We start from the raw sequence: 18,946 nt of genomic DNA, 5'->3' as shown, positions 1-18,946 counted from the left end.
CCCTCACTATTTTGTTGTAGGAGCTCAAAATCTCCAAGTCACTATTCTTGTCCTTTACGAACCCCTCGACCAAGCGCGTGATTGATTCCAAGTTTACACGCGGTGCATTTTCATAGTTTTGAGTCACGCCTTTGGCTTTCAACACCACGTGATTGGCTTTAGTCCTAAAAGCATAGCTTTTTGGACCACATGAGGACCATTCTGTAATATGGTCACCCTCTTCGAGTTCACTCGTTAAACCCCCAAGATAGTTGCTAAGTGGGGGGGGTCCAATCCCCCGGTTTGCTTACATAGACCACAGAGTCTGTGTCGTGGTAAAGAACCCGCCTCTGAAGCTGTTCCATGAGGGTGTACAGTTCAAGGCGGCCATAGGCTGTGGTAAATGCTGCAAGAAACACATTTACATTACCCGGGGGTAGAACCCACTTTTGGTGGCGCCTCCATTGCACCAAGGCAATGTCTTGACTCAAGAAGGAAAAATGTGAAATTTCGTATTGGTCCGAAAAAAACAAATTCCAAAAATTCTTCGGGGTCTTTAATGATCGAAGTTGTTAGCATATTGCATCTCTGCGCTAATTTCCCCCAAAGGGAGTTCAAGTACAATTTCGACACATTTCTTTTGGTTTTGTTGACCTCTATTCTGTCAGGGTCAAGAAGTATGCCTTCTCTGTCATGGTAGTCTTGAATGTACTGGTCTTTACTTTCTTGATCTGTGACCGATGCAGGATAGCCTGAAGCCATCTGCTTGCATCTCAAGAAGGTTTTGATGTACTCTTTAAAAAGTGTGTCTGATTTCCTGGAAAAGTTCCACACTTCAAAGATTTTGGCCACACGATACCCCTTCTCTAAAGCCTTAGAGAATTCTACAGTGACCCATACACCGGTCAGGGCTCTTTCTTGATCTGTGTGATCACAGGGGTTTTCCTGGTTGTGGTTTTCACAGCATGTGCGACAAAGGGGAAAGAAAAGTTTTCCTTTAGGACCCTTGTAAGGCAACACAGGTATAAACAGCCCCCTAGGAGGGTAGACAGTCGCTTTGATTAAACCAAAATAATTTTGGGGTTCGTCAAAGTCGCTGTGAATAATTTCAGGATGCCCTATAGGATAGAATGAGGAACTCATTACATGAGGATATAGGGATGTAAAATCTACATAGCCTATTGTCTCGTCGGGTTGAGCTACATAACGCAATGTCAAAGCATTGGTCCGGCCTCCAAACAAGGCCTGTCGCGGTTCCAGGGGCTCTGGAGGGTCATAATGGGTAAGGAAGGCCTTAACACTAGGATCTGCCTTTTTGAGGGCTGTCCATTCGTGCTCCCACAAAACCACAACTTTTAACCCGTAAGTAGCCTTTAAAGAATTCAGTTTGTCTTGAAACTCTTGGTACATTTCCCCAAAAGTCTTTTGGGTTAGGACACACAAGGTGTGGGGGACAAAGCATAATTTACAACCGTGGAAGAAACAACCGTTGTACTCATACACTGTCTCAACCCCGTCAATCTGTGTGTATCCATCTACATGGTAAGGCCCAAAAGCCTTCTCCCCCCGATTCAAAGCATGTTGGATAAAAATATCTTTATCCTGGGCCAAGTACTCCAACCATTGAATGGAACCACTAGAGTAGGCCTTGAATTGGCGTCGGTAGTTGTCTGGCGATGGGATAGCTATAGATTCAGGAGTTAGATAGTGTGTACGATAGGTTTTCATGCACGCTGATGCAATAGTTGTACAGCTCCAGGGGTCAATGCCCGCATCTTTGATTACCTCTTCTCTGAATCTGAGGCATCCTTCACGAAGTATAACAACGTCATTGTCACAGTATGATTCCATCTCTTTATGGAAATCAAAAGTGCCATGTCTTACGGTCTCGTACCATGTCATGAATCTCTCACGCTCTTTGGGAGACATTTGATCACACCCGTACATTTCGGGGGCTGGATAAGATCCTATATAATGTAGATTCTCCTCAGATGTGAAGAAATGAGGGAAATAGCCTTTGACAGAGTTTTCAAAACCCAAGGCCTCTGGCATTTGAGCCAATCTCATGGGTAAGAAGCTTAAGCTGTCAATGTATCTCTGTTTGAAGGCGGGGTCAACAAAGCATAATATTTTACTCCCTTGAGCTATGACACTGGGGGCCACGCCTTGCTGTATCAAAGGGTTCAGAAGCAGATAGGAGTCATAGGCCCTAGCATTGTGAGCTATAAACGTGAAGTTTCTGTACTGGGCTTTTCTAAAATGTTTTAGAAAGAGCCGGGCACAATTGGGTCCCTCGGCCGACCATTTTTCACCCTTGAAAGTCATGGTTGACACAAAAATAGGCAAATGAACCCCTGATTGCTGATTTGTCTCAAAATCATAAAACACATATTTCTCTGTATGTTCATCTTCAGCCAAGGGCTGAATGTAACACTCATGTGTTACTTCTTGAACCGCTTCCGCGTCTCTGCTTTTCAAAGGACCTTTACAGATTGGGCAGTGTATAATTCCACAAACATGAGGTTTAGGGCTATCTATTTTAAGGTTGTAATTGCAATGACATTTTGGACATTTCTTGTTAATGTCACAACTGCTTACAGATTTACATGCCTTGGGATGCCATGTTTCAGTTTTGTGTTTTTCGTAACAGTAGGCCGAACGACATGTGCGGTGACAATCCGCACAGGGGGTCAAGTTTAGCGGCTGCATAGGGCAATGTTTATCCAGACATACTGAACAGTTGTAACGGCACGAGTGCCCCCCCATGCGTGTGTAGCCGGTATGACAGGCTGGACAGACATATGGCGCGCCTAAAAAGGCTGTGATGTTAGTTACGGCATAGTAATGCTCATTTTGCACATAAAAGTACATAGTCTTAGGATGTGGTTCGGGTATATTTTGGAACTTGAGGAGAGCGTCATTAGCCCTACTGTGGTACAAAACCACAATCTTGATGTTCAGAAAGTTTTCAAATTTGACTATGTCTGAGAAAGCCACAGCATCCTGTATACCGAGACCCACCGCAGTTTGTAGCTCTCGAGCTTTTTGTAACGCGGCTTGATCAGTACATCCTGGGCTGAGTAAGTGGGCCAAACCTATGGCAAAACATAGCTTATTACCTGGATTGTGAACGTTTATGAGATAGGCCCTTTTATTGCTTATGATTTCGGACTGCATTAAACTCTCGAGCTTTCGTCTCTGACCCCCGCCCCCTTGTGGTTGTCGTACTAATTGTACTACAAGTTCGAGGGTCCTATCTGCTAGCACGTTTAAATTTGACTGAACAAGGCGTTCTAGCAGTTTAACAAATTGTTCAAGCTCTGCTTCACCATTCTGTAAAATAAGCGATACCTTGCTCTGTAGACTGTCTCCACAAATTTCCAACTGTAAGAGATCCCTAGGTTCGCTATAATCTCTAATCCTCGCTAACAGTTCATTCAAAGTGTCCATAAGCATTACGTAAAACACAGCATATTCCCGAATCTGACCCCCCCATGCGAAATTGAAAAACTGGCGAACCTCAATATTGTTGAATTTATTTCGACGCAAAACATGTACACTTCGATCAAGACCTCCCCCCTCCAGATTTGCTAGGCAATTGTCCAACTGTTCAAAAACATCGTATTGGGTTTCAGACTCTTCGGACATTGGTGTTAAAGGCTGATTTATAGGTGTCTGGGGTGCTGAATTAAACCTAGCGCTCTCGTTCTGTACACTGATCTCAAGACCGCCCCCCTCCAGATTTGCTAGACATTTGTCCAACTGTTCAAAAACATCATATTGACTTTCAGACTCTTCGGACAATGTTGTTAAAGGCTGTCTTAGAGGTGTCTGTGGGGCCGAATTAAACCTAGGGCTCGCGTTAAGCTGGGTAATTAGAGATATGATGGTTTCGGGAATCTGTGTTAACATGTTTTCCTCGGAAGGCCCTGACTCATTCATACGTGTAATAATGTCTATGAGTTCGGAGGGAATCTGGGATAATAGATTTTCATCTATTGTCATTATGTCAATTACCCCCGAATCATTCATATGGTTAACTATATCTTGGAGCTCTGTAGGGATCCTGGCTAAGAGGGTTTCAATTGTCTCACTTTGGTCTATAGGGGGCGCCATCTGTCTAATTAAGGATGTGTGTGTGTGTGTGTGTGTTTACATGTGTGTTTTTTAACGGCGGTATTTGCTTGTTTTAGCCCTAATGTTTTTTAACATACGGGGTAGCTCGCTACGCCAGAATGACACATCCTGATTGTATTGATGCTCGAGTAGAATACACATGCGCCTCTGGAGTAGAGCCTTTCGTGATTTTAAACCCAGGGTAAACGCTTTGAAAAAACGTTCTTGGTCTATTTCAGAATCTGCTGTTTCCCCCACAGAATTGGCCGATTCAAGAAGGTTGGCAGCTTCACAGAACATCAAATCGTCTACCTCAGAAATGTCATTTAAATCTTTGACATCATCAGGTTTCGCTGTTTTCTTGACTGGTGTCTTTGGAGCCTCCTCGGGGATGCTTGTCTGGGCATCCTCCGATGTTTGTGCGTTGTGTTTATAAGCCGGTGAGGAGTCTGAAATAAAAATAATACATACAAAAATAGGTTATTAACCCTAAAATATGTTAAAAATGCCAAATACATTTCAGATATAAGCCTATATATTAACAATACATTAATTAAATACCTCGGCTTTTTTGACGAGGGCTGTTCTGAAGAAGCTCTGAAACCAGGGGCTGATGTCTTTGTTCAACCTGTATTACAGCATCTGCAGGTTCGGTAGATGGTGAGCCTGAAAAAAAATAAAAAATAAATAAATAAAAATAAAAACAGCATTAGGCCTTGTTTTAACATATTCCGGCATAAAAAAAATATATAAATATTAAAATAATAATATATATAAATAATAATATATAATTGATTCATACCTAGTCCTTGGAACGACGTCTCGTGAATATCGGCCAAGTAGAATTGTTCGGGTGAAGCGGAACTGTGGATCTGAGCACTAATTATCCTTTGGTGTTTAGAAATATGGGGGACAACGTTGTCCTGGCCAAGGGGAGTTGACCTGCCGTTTAAAGTCTCTGTTCGCTGCTTTTGTGTAAATACATCCTGGGAGTAGGGCAGAATTGTCTCGTAGTCATATGCTTCGCAGAAACCGTTCAGGCTCCATAGGGCCTCGTTTAACCTTCTAGGCTTTAGGTCCTCTGTAAACATATAAAATAACTTTTAATATAAGATGCCCACACTTTTTGTTTTTAAGGTATAAATATTTTTATGTATGGAATTCTTGGAGCTTACTTACGTTGACAATTCAGGGCAGGCGTTTGTTTGTCTGCACTTTGTTTCGGAGCCCCATTGGATGGTTCGAGCTCAGTTATACCTCGGAGTATCTGCGTGAATGCTTCAGAATCTATAAAACATTCGACAATATTAAAGCTATAATCACTTTAGCTAATATTGCCTTGTTATACGGTAAGCATACTGATCCTAATGATTGTTTAATATTTCTATAACATCCCACGCTTTTCAAACAATTCCCCACAACAACCAAATCTAATAAAGATTTATTTCAAGAACTCACCTTGCGATAGATCCATTAGACTGTTTTCCCCGATTATCTTTTTTAACGCTTCAGTCCGATAACGATTCTTGGAGTTTCTGGAGGTGCTGTTTGCATCGGAACTAAAACGCTGCTAACATTGCCCATGGTTTCTAGCGCTTTTGTACCCTACGACCTAGAGAAAAACCCCTGAATGATTTTTTACATAGCATTTGGGGTTTGTCGTTTTTTTCGGGCTATACCCCCGCCCATGGTATATTTGACACATTTCAAACACATGGTATTGGGTGTGTCTAAACATTAGGATCCTTTTGGAGCTTCTAAAATCTCCGGGGTGCTAGCACCTAGATGCATGGGGGTGGGTTGGTCTCGACATCGCTGGGATGAATGACTTTTTAGCCCACCTAAAAAAATAGTTTTATGAAAGGCCTTTAAGATTAGGAGTCGTAAGACACAATATTATTGTTGGGGGGTAGGCATCTGTTTTGCAGGCTAGTGTAAACCTTGGTTTCAAACGACCCACCAGGCATGCAAGGGTATTTTTTTAACAAACAACCCGCCCCCCCTTTTTCTGTTTTTGAAACACACACACACACACACACACACACACACACACACACAGCCACTACAGAAAACTCCCTCACGCACATACGCGCGCACATGGCTTTTTCCGCAAGTTTTTTCTCAGGGACAGACTGCGCTAAGAGTGAACAAACGCGAGAGTTCATAACGTGGTGAGATTCTGATTTTAAAACCATTTATTTCATTCAAAATATTTAGTACATACATTTTATATCCTTACATTCTTAAGGTATTTTACGATGCCTTTCTTACAGATCCTGGGAGCTTATGCAACCAACCGCCATTGTCCGTGTCGAGTTCACCCTCAAAAGGCAAGGCTCTCTTGCTAGGTCCATCAACACTTGGTAAGTTTTCACTCCAGGGGTAGATCCTCCGTCGGGCCTTTTGGTCTTGACTCTGTCTCAAGGAAAGCCTCGCCCAGCGCTTTAACTGGTCCCCATTTTGGAAGAGAATGTCCAGCTTATTCATAAGTGTTATGAAAATTGGATAATCCACCCATTTAAAACTAAACACAGGAATAAAAAAGTTTACATGTTTGCGTGCTCTGGAAGCTACAGGAGAATTGACAGACTTTGTAGCATTAGCCTTATCATAAAGGTCACAGGCTAAAATTGTCACTTTGTTGTCAGGGCTATAGTCCATTGAAGCAATTCTTAGAGCCTTGAGATAACTGCGGCCGCAGACCTGTTCTTCCAACGCATATCCTGGCACATTTGTAACACTTAGGACCTGTTCAATTTTACAAAGAGCCAGCCTGATGTTTAGCCATTCTCTCATCCCCAGAGCCGGGGGAAAACTCCCAGGTTTTGCAGGATAAAGGGGTTTGGGTCCACGGTCTGTGAATATCTTTACCGTAGAATCCTCCGGGTGGAATATGTAAGACATGTGGCCCTCACTCGTACCCAAAAATCCTTTAAAACATTCTGGAGCTTCACACAGAACTTCTTCAAGGCTTTGGTCACTGGGTTCATGACAAGCCGAGCATAACATCCCTAAAATTGGCATAGGTGTCATTTTTGTTTAATATTCAGGGGGGTTATCATGTACAGTCTTAAACAGGTATTGTTCAGGCGCTTTATAAGGGGCAATAAACCAACCAAAACCGTGAGAAACAGTAACAGGTTGACCTGACACATGGTCACTTACTCAACCCTGGGCATGCACCCTTCTACATGACATAGGGTCATAAATCATTACATAGGGTCATAAATCAGGCTTGGGTCATCAATCATTAACGGCCTGTCAAATGGACCCTTACTCACCCCATAGCCCCCACCTAACCAGGCTTGCCTATCAGGCTTGGGTCATCAATCATTAACGGCCTGTCAAATGGACCCTTACTCACCCCATAGCCCCCACCTAACCAGGCTTGCCTGACCAGAAGACATGCACACGTCATCACTACATAGGGTTCACATAGCGTTCACATAGGTTCACATAGGGTCATCAATCAAAATTTTGACACGTGACATCTACTTTAATCTCTCTAATATCACTCCATAACATTCTAGCTATGTCTTGGTTAATGCCTGGTTGGAAAAAATGAAAAAGACTGTAGCTCCTAAAGACATGATGGGCCACCACTTGGGTAGAAGCACTATATGGTCCTGTAGCCTACTTTGTCACATGTAAACAAGTTTAGGATGCCAAATGTTACCAAACATCCTACACTAGTCAGTCTGGCATCAGTAGTCTGAAAATAGGAGGAAACCAGTTGGACATGTACATCAACATATGGCAGTTGACATTAATATTGTCAAAAACTCATCCTCGATGTCTCACACTTTGAATGAACTTGTGCCTTTGGCCAGGATCCAATTTTCCCACGGAGCTGGTGGGTAAAGGACCATATAAAATCATCTGAATGAGGCTTATTCATGTTTCAGTGGGATTATAGCATAGTTGAATTCCATTTCATTTCCAATGAGTTTAAGAAATCAATGGAAAGCCATGTACTGATTGTATTTGTATGTTATGAATCGCTACTTGAATATGTACAAAAACAGTTAGTTAATTTAGTGTGTCAGTTTGGTGGAGATCCAAAATTAATGGAAAATCCAGACAGTTGAGGAATGACACGCAGTATGACATGAGCGATACCAAAAACATAGCTACTGCAACCAGTTTACAACCAGAGATTTTCTTTTTTAAATTTGTTTATTGCTTGAACACAAATTTTAACAGCATAAACCAATACTGATCAAATTAGAAATCAAAGCAGTGGTAGGTTTTATGGGGAAAACATTCAATCAAATCACATACACATGGTTAGCAGATGTTAATGCGAGTGTAGCGAAATGCTTGTGCTTCTAGTTCTGACCTTGCAGTAATATCTAACAAGTTATCTAACAATTTCACAACAACTACCTTATACGCACACAAGTGCAAAGAAATGAATAAGAATATGTACATATAAATATATGGATGAGCGATGGCCTAACGGCATAGGCAAGATGCAGTAGATGGTATAGAGTACAGTAGAGTACAGTATATACATATGAGATGAGTAATGTAGAGTATGTAAACATTATATAAAGTGGTATTGTTTAAAGTGACTAGTGATGCATTTATTACATCCTATTTTTAATTATTAAAGTGGCTAGAGATTGAGTCAGTATGTTGGCAGCAGCCACTCAATGTAAGGGAATTACCCCCCTGAAATGGACAAAAAAGAATGGCAAAACATTGGCATTGGACAAACCATATACACGGTGTCCAATACCACCCGATGTGGCGTTGATTCGTGTAAAGTTGATTGCATATGCCATATGGCAAATGTCATTTGTAACACTTCAAAAATCAAACAGGTGGTGAATGCGCTCCACCGGGGTTTTTCATATTGCAAATGCAACCCAAGTCAACATCCAAAAGCAAAAATTTTGAAAAAGTGAAATTTTGTTCACAAACTTATCACCCCCCAAAAAAGTGCTTTCTGGACCGTTTTTCGAAATTCTTTCGATTTTTTTGGTCAATTACACATGTGCAAGAACTGTATGAATATACTTTTGTCCAATTTTATTATAATTTTTTATATTTTTTATTACTTGCGCGTATGGCACATGTTTTGTCCATTTGCAATATGATTTCATAGGAAGTCAAAAGTCAAAAATAGCTACATTTTATTTAAAAAACTTCACACACCCTTAAAAAAGTGCTTTCTGGACCGTTTTTTCAAAATTCTTTAGATTTTTGTGTCAATTACACATGTATAAGAACTGTATCAACATACTTTAGTCATATTTTATTATCATCATTTTTTTATTTTTTTTATTACTTGCGCATAAGGCATATGTTTTCTCCATTTGGAATATGATTTCATAGGAAATCAAAAGTGAAAAATAGCAAAATTTTATAAAAAACTTCACACACCCTTAAAAAAGTGCTTTCTGGACCGTTTTTTGAAATTATTTCGAATTTTGTGTCAATTACACACATATAAGAACTGTATCAACATACTTTAGTCGTATTTTATTATCATTATTATTATTTATTTTTTTAAACTTGTGCATAAGGCATAAGTTTTGCCCATTTGCAATATGATTTCATAGGAAGTCAAAAGTCGAAAATGTGAACTTAAAAAGAAAAACGTATCACCCTCGTAAGAAAGTGCTTTCTGGACCGTTTTTAAAATTGTTTCGATTTTATGTCAATTAATCATGTGTAAGAACTGTATGAATATACTTTTGTAAAATGTTATTATCATAATTTTTTTTTTTACTTGTGCATAAGGAATATGATTTGTCCATTTGCAATATGATTTCATAGGAAGTCAAAAGTCAAAGTCAAAAGTCACTTTTTTGGGGGGCCAAATGCCATAAGAAATTTGACATGCTCAAAAATCCTTTAGAAATGCAAAATTGACTGGCCCGATGAACTCGGGATGACCGGGCAGTGATAGTTGTTCGCTTCCATCACTCGTTGTGTTGATTTCATCATGTCCATTTGGTGATGTTTTTTTCACTATTGAATCATATTGCAAGTGCACGTGCATTTGCAATATGTTTCAATGGGCATTTACCATCACAAATTTGTCATGCTATAAAAATCCTGCAGGAATGTGAAATTGACTGGCCCGATGAACTCGGGATGGCTGGGCAGTGATTCTGGTTCATCTCAATTGCTCGTTAGGGTTGATTTCAGAATGTCACTTTGGTGATGGTACCTCACTGTTTAAACATATTGCAAATGGACAAGAGTCACCAGCAAGTCACCGTCCATCAGTCAATTAGAGATCATTCTGACACCAAACTGATACAAACTGACACCAAACCCACTTTTTCCAACTCGTTTAGTAGCCATCTATCACATACTTCAGAGCTGGCCCAAAATTCACAACGCCTTCGGTTCAAACCATACAAAAACCATAAAACACATAGTTACGTTCTAGCTGGGGGTCCATTTCTGATGTTATGTGTAGGCCTAGCTGAGGTGACCCCGAATCCCAAGTTTCCGCTCGATAGGTCATTTGGTGTCCGAGCAAGACCCTAATTGGTGCTGAAAATCCACTTTTTTCCATGACTTGCTACGGGGTCCTTGAATGAGCTATCGGACAGAAACGTTGGGGTCCGTCTATATGGGCCAAGGCGGTCATAATGCACCTAGTCGTGCGACTCTGGGACATTTCTAAATGTCGTCATTTTCGTGATGCAAAAATGAATTGAAGTCATTGCAAATGTACAAGGCTGTTTCTCGGTCCGAGAACCTTCTAGAGCCACGTAACTCACCACGCACTATCGACCTAAGGTCTAGAACAGGTTTCTAAAGTTTCGGAACTCTAGGTCTGACGGTTCTTTAAAAGTTCCAACAAGGTTAACTAATCCAGGCAGTGTATGTCTCTACGCACCCCAATGTGTCCCTCCTTCCAAGCTGTGTGTGTGTGTGTGATTTATTTTTCCTTTGAAATTTTATGGGAAAAATGACTGATTTACAGTTCATGGGGGTTGCAAAATCACACATATGAAGTTTTGGAAAGATCAGACTTTTTAACCCCTCGAAACAGCCCCTGAGACACCAATTATGGCACTTCCTGTTGGCACAGGAAACTAAGTCAAAACATATCCTCATTGGGGTATGCTTTTACAGAATCCAGAGTTTAAAATCTTTATGTTAAGAATTGGCTGATTTACACAGGGTTGAATGCACTATGTCTATCAAACTGCAGGCAGGGAATGGATATACACTTTTAGGGTGATTTTAACCACTTCCGGTTGGTCTAGGAAGCTTAGAATCAACACAGGTAGACCTCATAGTGGCCTGATGGACTGTTACCGAAGACAGGTTCATATGGCATTCATAACCCATATAGGCTTCAGGTTGAATTTAGGGGTGCAGGCAATGTATTCCTATGGGGAGAGAAGTCAATGCAAACGGTTTTTTAACTGTTAAGGGTTAATGCCACACAGTCAAGGTTAGGCTTGCACGGATCGGGAGGACCTTAGGAACGTACCTGAGGTCGAATTGTGCTTCTCACCCTAAAGGTTCTCTCACTGTCACCCAAAAGCAAATGACATTGTGGGGCAGTTTGGGCCTACTATTCTAATGGTCGCTGCGCTTAGACCGAGCGAGCAATGGTCAAGCGGGATATCTCGTTGAACTCGGCACGGCCTAATTCAAGTGATAGTTGGCGTTCCGACCAGTGACCCAAGATCTGACTGTCTGAGCTTGTTAAAGGATCTGCAAAAGGGATCCTCTGGGATTTGAACCCAGGACCTCTCACACCCTAGGGGAAAATCATACCCCTAGACCAACAAGCCTTTTTTTTTGCTTTCATTAGTTTTGTGCATTTGCATTTGCAATATGATTCAACAGTGAAAAAACATCCCCAAATGGACATGATGAAATCAACACAATGAATGATGGAGAGGAACCACTATCACTGCCCGGCCATCCCGAGTTCATAAGGCCAGTCAATTTTGCATTTCTGCAGAATTTTTGAGCATGTCAAATTCGTGATGGTAAATGCACATTGAAACATATTGCAATTGCACAGCCATGCACCTGGTGATTGGAACGGGTTACCAGGAGCACATTTTTCAAATGGTTTTTAATGCCATTACGGGGTAGCAAGGGGTCCGCGGTTGGGTGGGGAGCACCCCCCACCCGTGCCCATCAAATAGGGGGCGCCCCTTGTCATTTTGGACGTTTAAAAAACAACCGTTAAAAAACAACACTCCCACTCCTCCCATACATGACCGTACATGGCAAATGGACATAACATCCTGATTTGGCACTTTCAAATCTTTCATATTGCATTTGGACATTTCTTATGGCATTTGGCAAAAAAAATGTGACTTATGCCTTATGGTCAAGTTTTAAAAAATGATGATAATCAAATATGACAAAAGTATGTTCATACAGTTCTTATACATGTGTAATTGACAAAAAATAATTTCGTAAAATGGTCCAGAAAGCACTTTTTGAACCTCTTAGAGCTACCTCTTAGAGCTACTTTTTAAAATTTCCGCCTGAAGACATACCCAAATCTAACTGCCTGTCGCTCAGGCACAGAACCATGGATATGCATATGCTTGGTACCATTTGAAAGAAAACACTCTGAGGTTTGTGTAAATGTGAATTGAATGTAGGAGAATATTACACAATAGATCTGGTTTAGATTAATACAATGAAAAAAACATATGTTTTTTCTTTTTATTGTTGTATCTTTAAAATGAACAAGATAAAACAAACATTCAGATAGGATGATGGGGACAATTTCAGTGAAAAACACGAGGGCAACAGTACTTGTGCAAAGATTCAGAATGATAACTTCCAAAATGAGTGTGCTACATTACATTTATCATGAAGTCACCCAGGTGTCCCACACAAGTAGCCCAAATGTACCCAAGTGGCCAAATTGGTGAAGTTATACATTTTGAATGTAATAACTATATACAAAATACCAAAATGGTATTCCAACACCCCCCCCCCAAAAAAATAGGGAAAAAACATGAAAAAATATATACATTTACAAAATAACACTTTCAATATTTGGAAGACCCTCACTGCTATGCCAGATGCCATAGCAATCTCTTTCTGCTGTAAAGCAGAGTGTCACCAAGCATGTGGTGCAGGTGATGGGGGACTTCATTTAGCAAAGAACACAGCATCGCCTCCATGCTGTGCCCTTTTGGCCCTGAGGCACATCCATGCCTGCAGAAATACATTTGGGCAGATGAACACCATATGTGGCAGGAGCTGGATGAACCAGCTTCAGTGGGGGATGGACACCTTGGCACTGGGGGCTCCCATTCGGAGTCAGTGTCACTGTGAAAGAAAATGTTCAGTTTCACATATGAGCCCTGTATCAACAGGTATAATAAACTCGATATATATATAGAGTACAGGGAACATAAGGTTGAATATATTATTATAGACCTGCTAGATCTACTGTCTCATTTATATTATATTATGACATTTCAGCTAGATTTACTGTCTCTATTATATTTTGACAGACCAGCTATATCTACTGTCTTTATTATATTACAACAGACCAGCTGTATCTACTGTCTCCATTTCACTTTGGCTATTGTTGTGGGCCTGCCCTCCCCTCAACAGCCTCAAATAGGCTATTTAATTTCACAAATAATATTTTATATTATTAATTTCAAACAACGGCATTAGCATGAGAAGAACTTACCAGTCCAAAACGATGTCCTCTCCGTTCAAAAAATACTCATCAACAATTGCAAACTTGTTCAAATTACCTGAGCTAATGAAATTAAACAACCACAAACCACCTTATCCATTAGGCCACGCAGTCTACGTGACATATCCCTGATTTTTACAAGTACAAAGATACTCTTTCCTTCAATCTTGCGATGCAGATTCAGACACAATAATTCTCAGGCCTTGCAGTCTTAGATTATTAAAGTTGAATAACAATGTCCAAGCTTTTCAAAGCAACAAGTACAATGCCTTATTTCGGGAAATTGCAAACATGTCCATATTAGCTGATTTAATGAAATTAAACGACCACGAAAATAACTCAAAACCTCAATTTTCTTGCTCGAAGTCAGAAGCCTTATCCACCAGGAAACACCTTCTACTTCATATACTCCTAAATGACATCAAACAGACGTTGCTTAGCAACAGCAGACATCAAAGTTGTGAACCTGTCCGAATGAGGAAAGCTAATGATATTCAACAAGTACGAAGAGACTATTTCCCTCAATCTTGCGATGCAGAATCATACACAATATTTCTCAGGCCTTTCAGTCTTAGATTATTAAAGTTGAACAACAATGTCCAAGCTTTTCAAAGCAACAAGACCAATGCCTTATTTAGGGAAATTGCAAACATGTACGAATTAGCTGAGCTAATGAAATTAAACGACCCTATTTGACATTATACAGACTTTGCTATGCAACAGTAGACATCAAAGTTGTGAACCTGTCTGAATGCGGAAAGCTAGTGATATTTAACAAGTAAGAAGAGACCTTTTCCCTCAATCTTGCGATACAGAATCAGACACAATAATTCTCAGGCCTTGCAATATTAGATTATTAAAGATGAATAACAACAAGACCAAGACCAATGCCTTAGTTAGGGAAATTGCAAACATGTTCAAATAAGCTGAGCTAATGAAATTAAATGACAAGGAAGGGACATGAACCCTCAATCTTCTGATTGGAAGTCAGACACCTTATCCATTAGGCCACGCAGTCTACGTGATACAATCCTATATGACATCAAACAGATGTTGCATAGAAACAACAGAAATCAAAGTTGGGAACCTGTCCGAATGAGGAACGCTAGTGATATTTTACGAAGTACGAAAATACTCTATCCCTCAATCTTGAAATTATGCAGAATCAGACGCAAAATTTCTCAGGCCTTGCAGTCTAAGATTCTTAAAGTTGAACAACAACGTCCAATGGATTTCTAGTCCATCGCTTTAACCACTCGGCCACGACAAATGTGACAGAGGAAAACAGGCTTGTTAGGAGTGAATGGGCCGGCAGGCATAGTTTACAGCAAATTATAATTTAAAAACTGAAAGATAATGTAGTATTTCATTATAATGCAATAACAGGAAATGTTCATTCATTTGTTATTAAGTACAGCTGTTTCCTTATTTCCCTTGATCTTTGCTCAGCTCCAGAAGGTTTGCATTTGAGAGTGTTTATTATAAATTGTTATTTCATCATCTTATTATTACTGCCAAACAGCATGAAACCTGCTTGAGAGGTGCTAAACATCTGTCAGAAGTGGGATTTGAACCCACACCTCCTTTGGAGAGCGCAACCTGAACGGAGCGCCTTAGACCGATCGACCATCCTGACTACAGCACAGAAACTGGGTATCGGGTTAAAGAGTATGGGGAAAAAGTAGAAATAGGCACAGCCTTCTAAAATCACCACAGAGACCAGTAAATTGCAGGCGCTAAAAAGTTGTCAGGAGTGGGTTTCAACCCATGCCTATAGGGGAGTCTGCGACCTGAATGACTTAATGGTTATTTTCAACGCAATCGTGTTTTTACTTTTAGGGTTTAACAAGGCAGCTCACCTGTGACCTGTGGCTTGACTTTAGATGTGGCCAGTTCGATTACCCTGCAGACTTTAAGAGTGTCTTCAGAATATGGCCATTTTGACATTAATTTAAAAATGCCTCAGATAGGACCAAAAAAGTGTCTGGAGCTATCCGTCAGGGTAAGAGTGACAACAGGTTTCCACATGTCAAAATGGGGGAAATCTTAGAAAATGGCTTAATGGTTATTCATTGTATTGTTGACTGTATCATGGGATCTCACCTGAAATCTGTGGCTTGACTACAAACCTGTAACCTATGCTACTGTGGCCTATAAAGCTAGAAGGATGGATAACCAGGTGTGTAAAGGTGTGAGAGATGGCCTGCAGTCCTATCCCAAATGGACAACTATTCCCTATGTACTTGTGGAGATCTGAGAGGATGTGATTGGTATAAGAAACACGACTAAACTTCCACCTCGGGAGTGGTCCAAATGTTATTTTTCATTGTCTGTAGGATTTGAACCTGCGAAGGAAGATCCTAATGGATTTCAAGTCCATCGCCTTAACCACTCTGCCACGACAACTGTGACAGAGGAAAACAGGCTTGTTAGGAGTGAATGGGCCGGCAGGCATAGTTTACAGCAAATTATAATTTAATAACTGAAAGATAATGTAGTATTTCATCATAATGCAATAACAGGAAATGTTCCACTCATTCATTTGTTATAGCTGTTTCCTTATTTCCCTTGATCTTTGATCAGCTCCAGAAGGTTTGCATTTGAGAGTGTTTATTATATATTGTTATTTCACTGTGTTTAGTTAATTCATAATCTTATTATTACTGCTAAGAAGCATGACTCCTGAGAAGCACTAAATTACTGTCAGAAGTGGGATTTGAACACAGGCCGCAGAATATGGCCATTCTGATATAAATGATACAATTCCTCAGATAAGACCGAAAAAGTGTCTGGAAATATCAGCAACCATCAGGGTAAGAGTGACAACAGGTCCACATGGGGGAAATCTTAACAAATGGCTTAATGGGTATTTTCAACGCAATCGTGTTATTATTTATTTTTAGGGTTTAACAAGGCAGCTCACCTGTGACCTGTGGCTTGGACATTAGATGATAAGGAGGATAGTTTGGCCAGGTATGGAGATAGTGGACGGGACAAGATTTTGCAAGGTAAAATTCACTGAAACAGTATAATCATTGCCATATTCGACAAAATTTGAGACACTGGAGGGAGGAGAGTATTTTAGAGTAATACATGATAAGCAGGTCAGGGTTTGTCGACTGTATATCCAGTCTGGGCACATAGTCAAAGACTGCCCTGAGTTTAAATGTTTCAAGTGTGGTTAGCTGGGTCATTATGTGAGGGAATGTGTTGGAGGGAAGGAAAGGTATTTTTGTGGTGGATGCCGAAAGAGACTAGAGGAGTGCAACTGTGGAGAGGTTTTGGCTGAAGAGGGGAGTCAGGAACTTTTCGAGGAAGCAGTTGTACCACCGCAAGAAGGAGAAGAAGATGGAGGAGAGGACGTGGTGGAGGGTGGAGAGACGGAGAAGAGGGGAGAAGATGGAACAGAAGACGAATGAAATAGGGAGCAGTATGGATTCAGAAATAAGAAGAGGGAGTTTTCAGGAGGAGGGGGGGAGTGGGCTGGGTGGAGGCACTGGGGACTCACAGGTTTTGGGGGGGGGCCTCGGGCTATGTGGGTGCCTCGGAAGGAGGTGAAGTGGAGGGGAGTGGGACGCTGACAACGATACAGGAGACGCAAATGGATACAGGGAGCACAACAGGCACAGGAAAGAAGATTTTGAGTTGGTTGGATGAGATGGATTCAGAGTCAATTTCAGATTCAGAAGACATGGAAAAGATTGATAGAACAAGGGGAGACTACAGGAAGAGGAAAGCATCGGGGAGGTGAAAAAGGACGGAAAAGGAAGAAACAGGTCGAGGATAATGAGAAAATATTTATTTTTATAATTTATTGGAATGGTTAAATTTATGTCAGTCAATGCGAATGGTTTAAGAACAATGGAAAAATTCTGATATTGGTTTAAGAACAATGAAGAATTCTGATATTTTATGCCTTCAAGAAACACATTGGGACAATATATGTATTTTAGAATTTTAAAAAAATGGAGAGATATTATTGGAGAGATATTATTTTTGTTAACAAAAACACCTCCTTTGGCCGCCTTTCCTTCCAGTTCTCTGCTGACAATGACTGGAACGAATTGCAAAAATTCGTTCCAGTGTTGCCAACTTAGCGACTTAGTCGCTGTATTTAGCAAGTATTCAGACCCCTCTGAATACTTGCAGACATTTTCATTTTACTCACTTTTTGTCTCTTCCACAATGTTATTCCTCACTCCTACAGTGTCCATCACAATTACATGCACATGGACAATTATGCAAATTAGGTGATGACATCATTTAGCAACTTCTAGTGACTTTTAGGACAGCCAATAGCTTCTTTCCTTACTGAGGTGTTGGCAACACTGCTAACTTTAAACATCGGCTATCTGAGCAGCTAACTGATCGCTGCAGCTGTACAAAGCCCATCTGTAAATAGCCCACCCAATCTACCTACCTCATCCCCATATTGTTTTAATATACTTTCTGCTCTTTGCACACCAGTATTTCTACTTGCACATCATCATCTGCTCATCTATCACTCCAGTGTTAATTTGCTAAATTGTAAATACTTCGCTACTATGGCCTATTTATTGCCTTACCTCCATTTGCACGCACTGTATATAGATTTTTTTTTTCTTCTATTGTGTTATTGACTGTACGCTTCTTTATTCCATCTGTAACTCTGTGTTGTTGTTTGTGTTGCGCTGCTTTGCTTTATCTTGGCCAGGTCGCAGTTGAATATGAAAACTTGTTCTCAACTAGCTTACCTGATTAATTATAGGTGAAATTTTAAAAAATAAGAAAAAACCATTTCTTTCCCAGAAAGGGGATGTAGCTCAGTGGTAGCGTGCATCCTTCGCATGTATGAGGTCCTGGGTTCAATCCCCAGTTTCTCCATTAATATTTTTGCAACGGCCCATCTCCTACTTTCCAGAATGGTGAAATTCTCAGCAGGAAACAGAGACGTGCTAAATAATTTGCTCTTGGAATCTGAAGAACATGTGTTCAATCCCTGTTCGTACATTTATGTAACAGAAGTGGCATGGTTGTGTTGATGAATAGGTATATGAGAAACGAGACCAAGTCGAGACGCTGGACAAGGCGGATACGGTATAGTAAAGGCCGTTTATTCAAGAGTAATGATATCTGGCAATTACGTGCACGGCTCCTTTCGTCCGGTTCTCATGCGAACCATTAGAAAAAGAAAGAGGCCGGTCACAA

General features: G+C 40.6%; 1 non-coding gene across 1 annotated transcript; it reads left to right on the top strand.

Annotated features, from left to right (window-relative positions):
* The first annotated feature begins 18,550 nt into the window (after positions 1–18,550).
* On the top strand, positions 18,551–18,622 carry trnaa-cgc (transfer RNA alanine (anticodon CGC)). The gene has a single exon. It is a non-coding gene; the product is annotated as a tRNA-Ala (tRNA).
* The last annotated feature ends 324 nt before the right edge of the window (positions 18,623–18,946 follow it).

This window comes from Oncorhynchus kisutch, linkage group LG20, assembly GCF_002021735.2.
Source record: "Oncorhynchus kisutch isolate 150728-3 linkage group LG20, Okis_V2, whole genome shotgun sequence".
Lineage (NCBI taxonomy): Eukaryota > Metazoa > Chordata > Actinopteri > Salmoniformes > Salmonidae > Oncorhynchus > Oncorhynchus kisutch.
The sequence above is the reverse complement of the archived record's forward strand: the minus strand, read 5'-3'. Positions and strand labels throughout refer to the sequence as shown.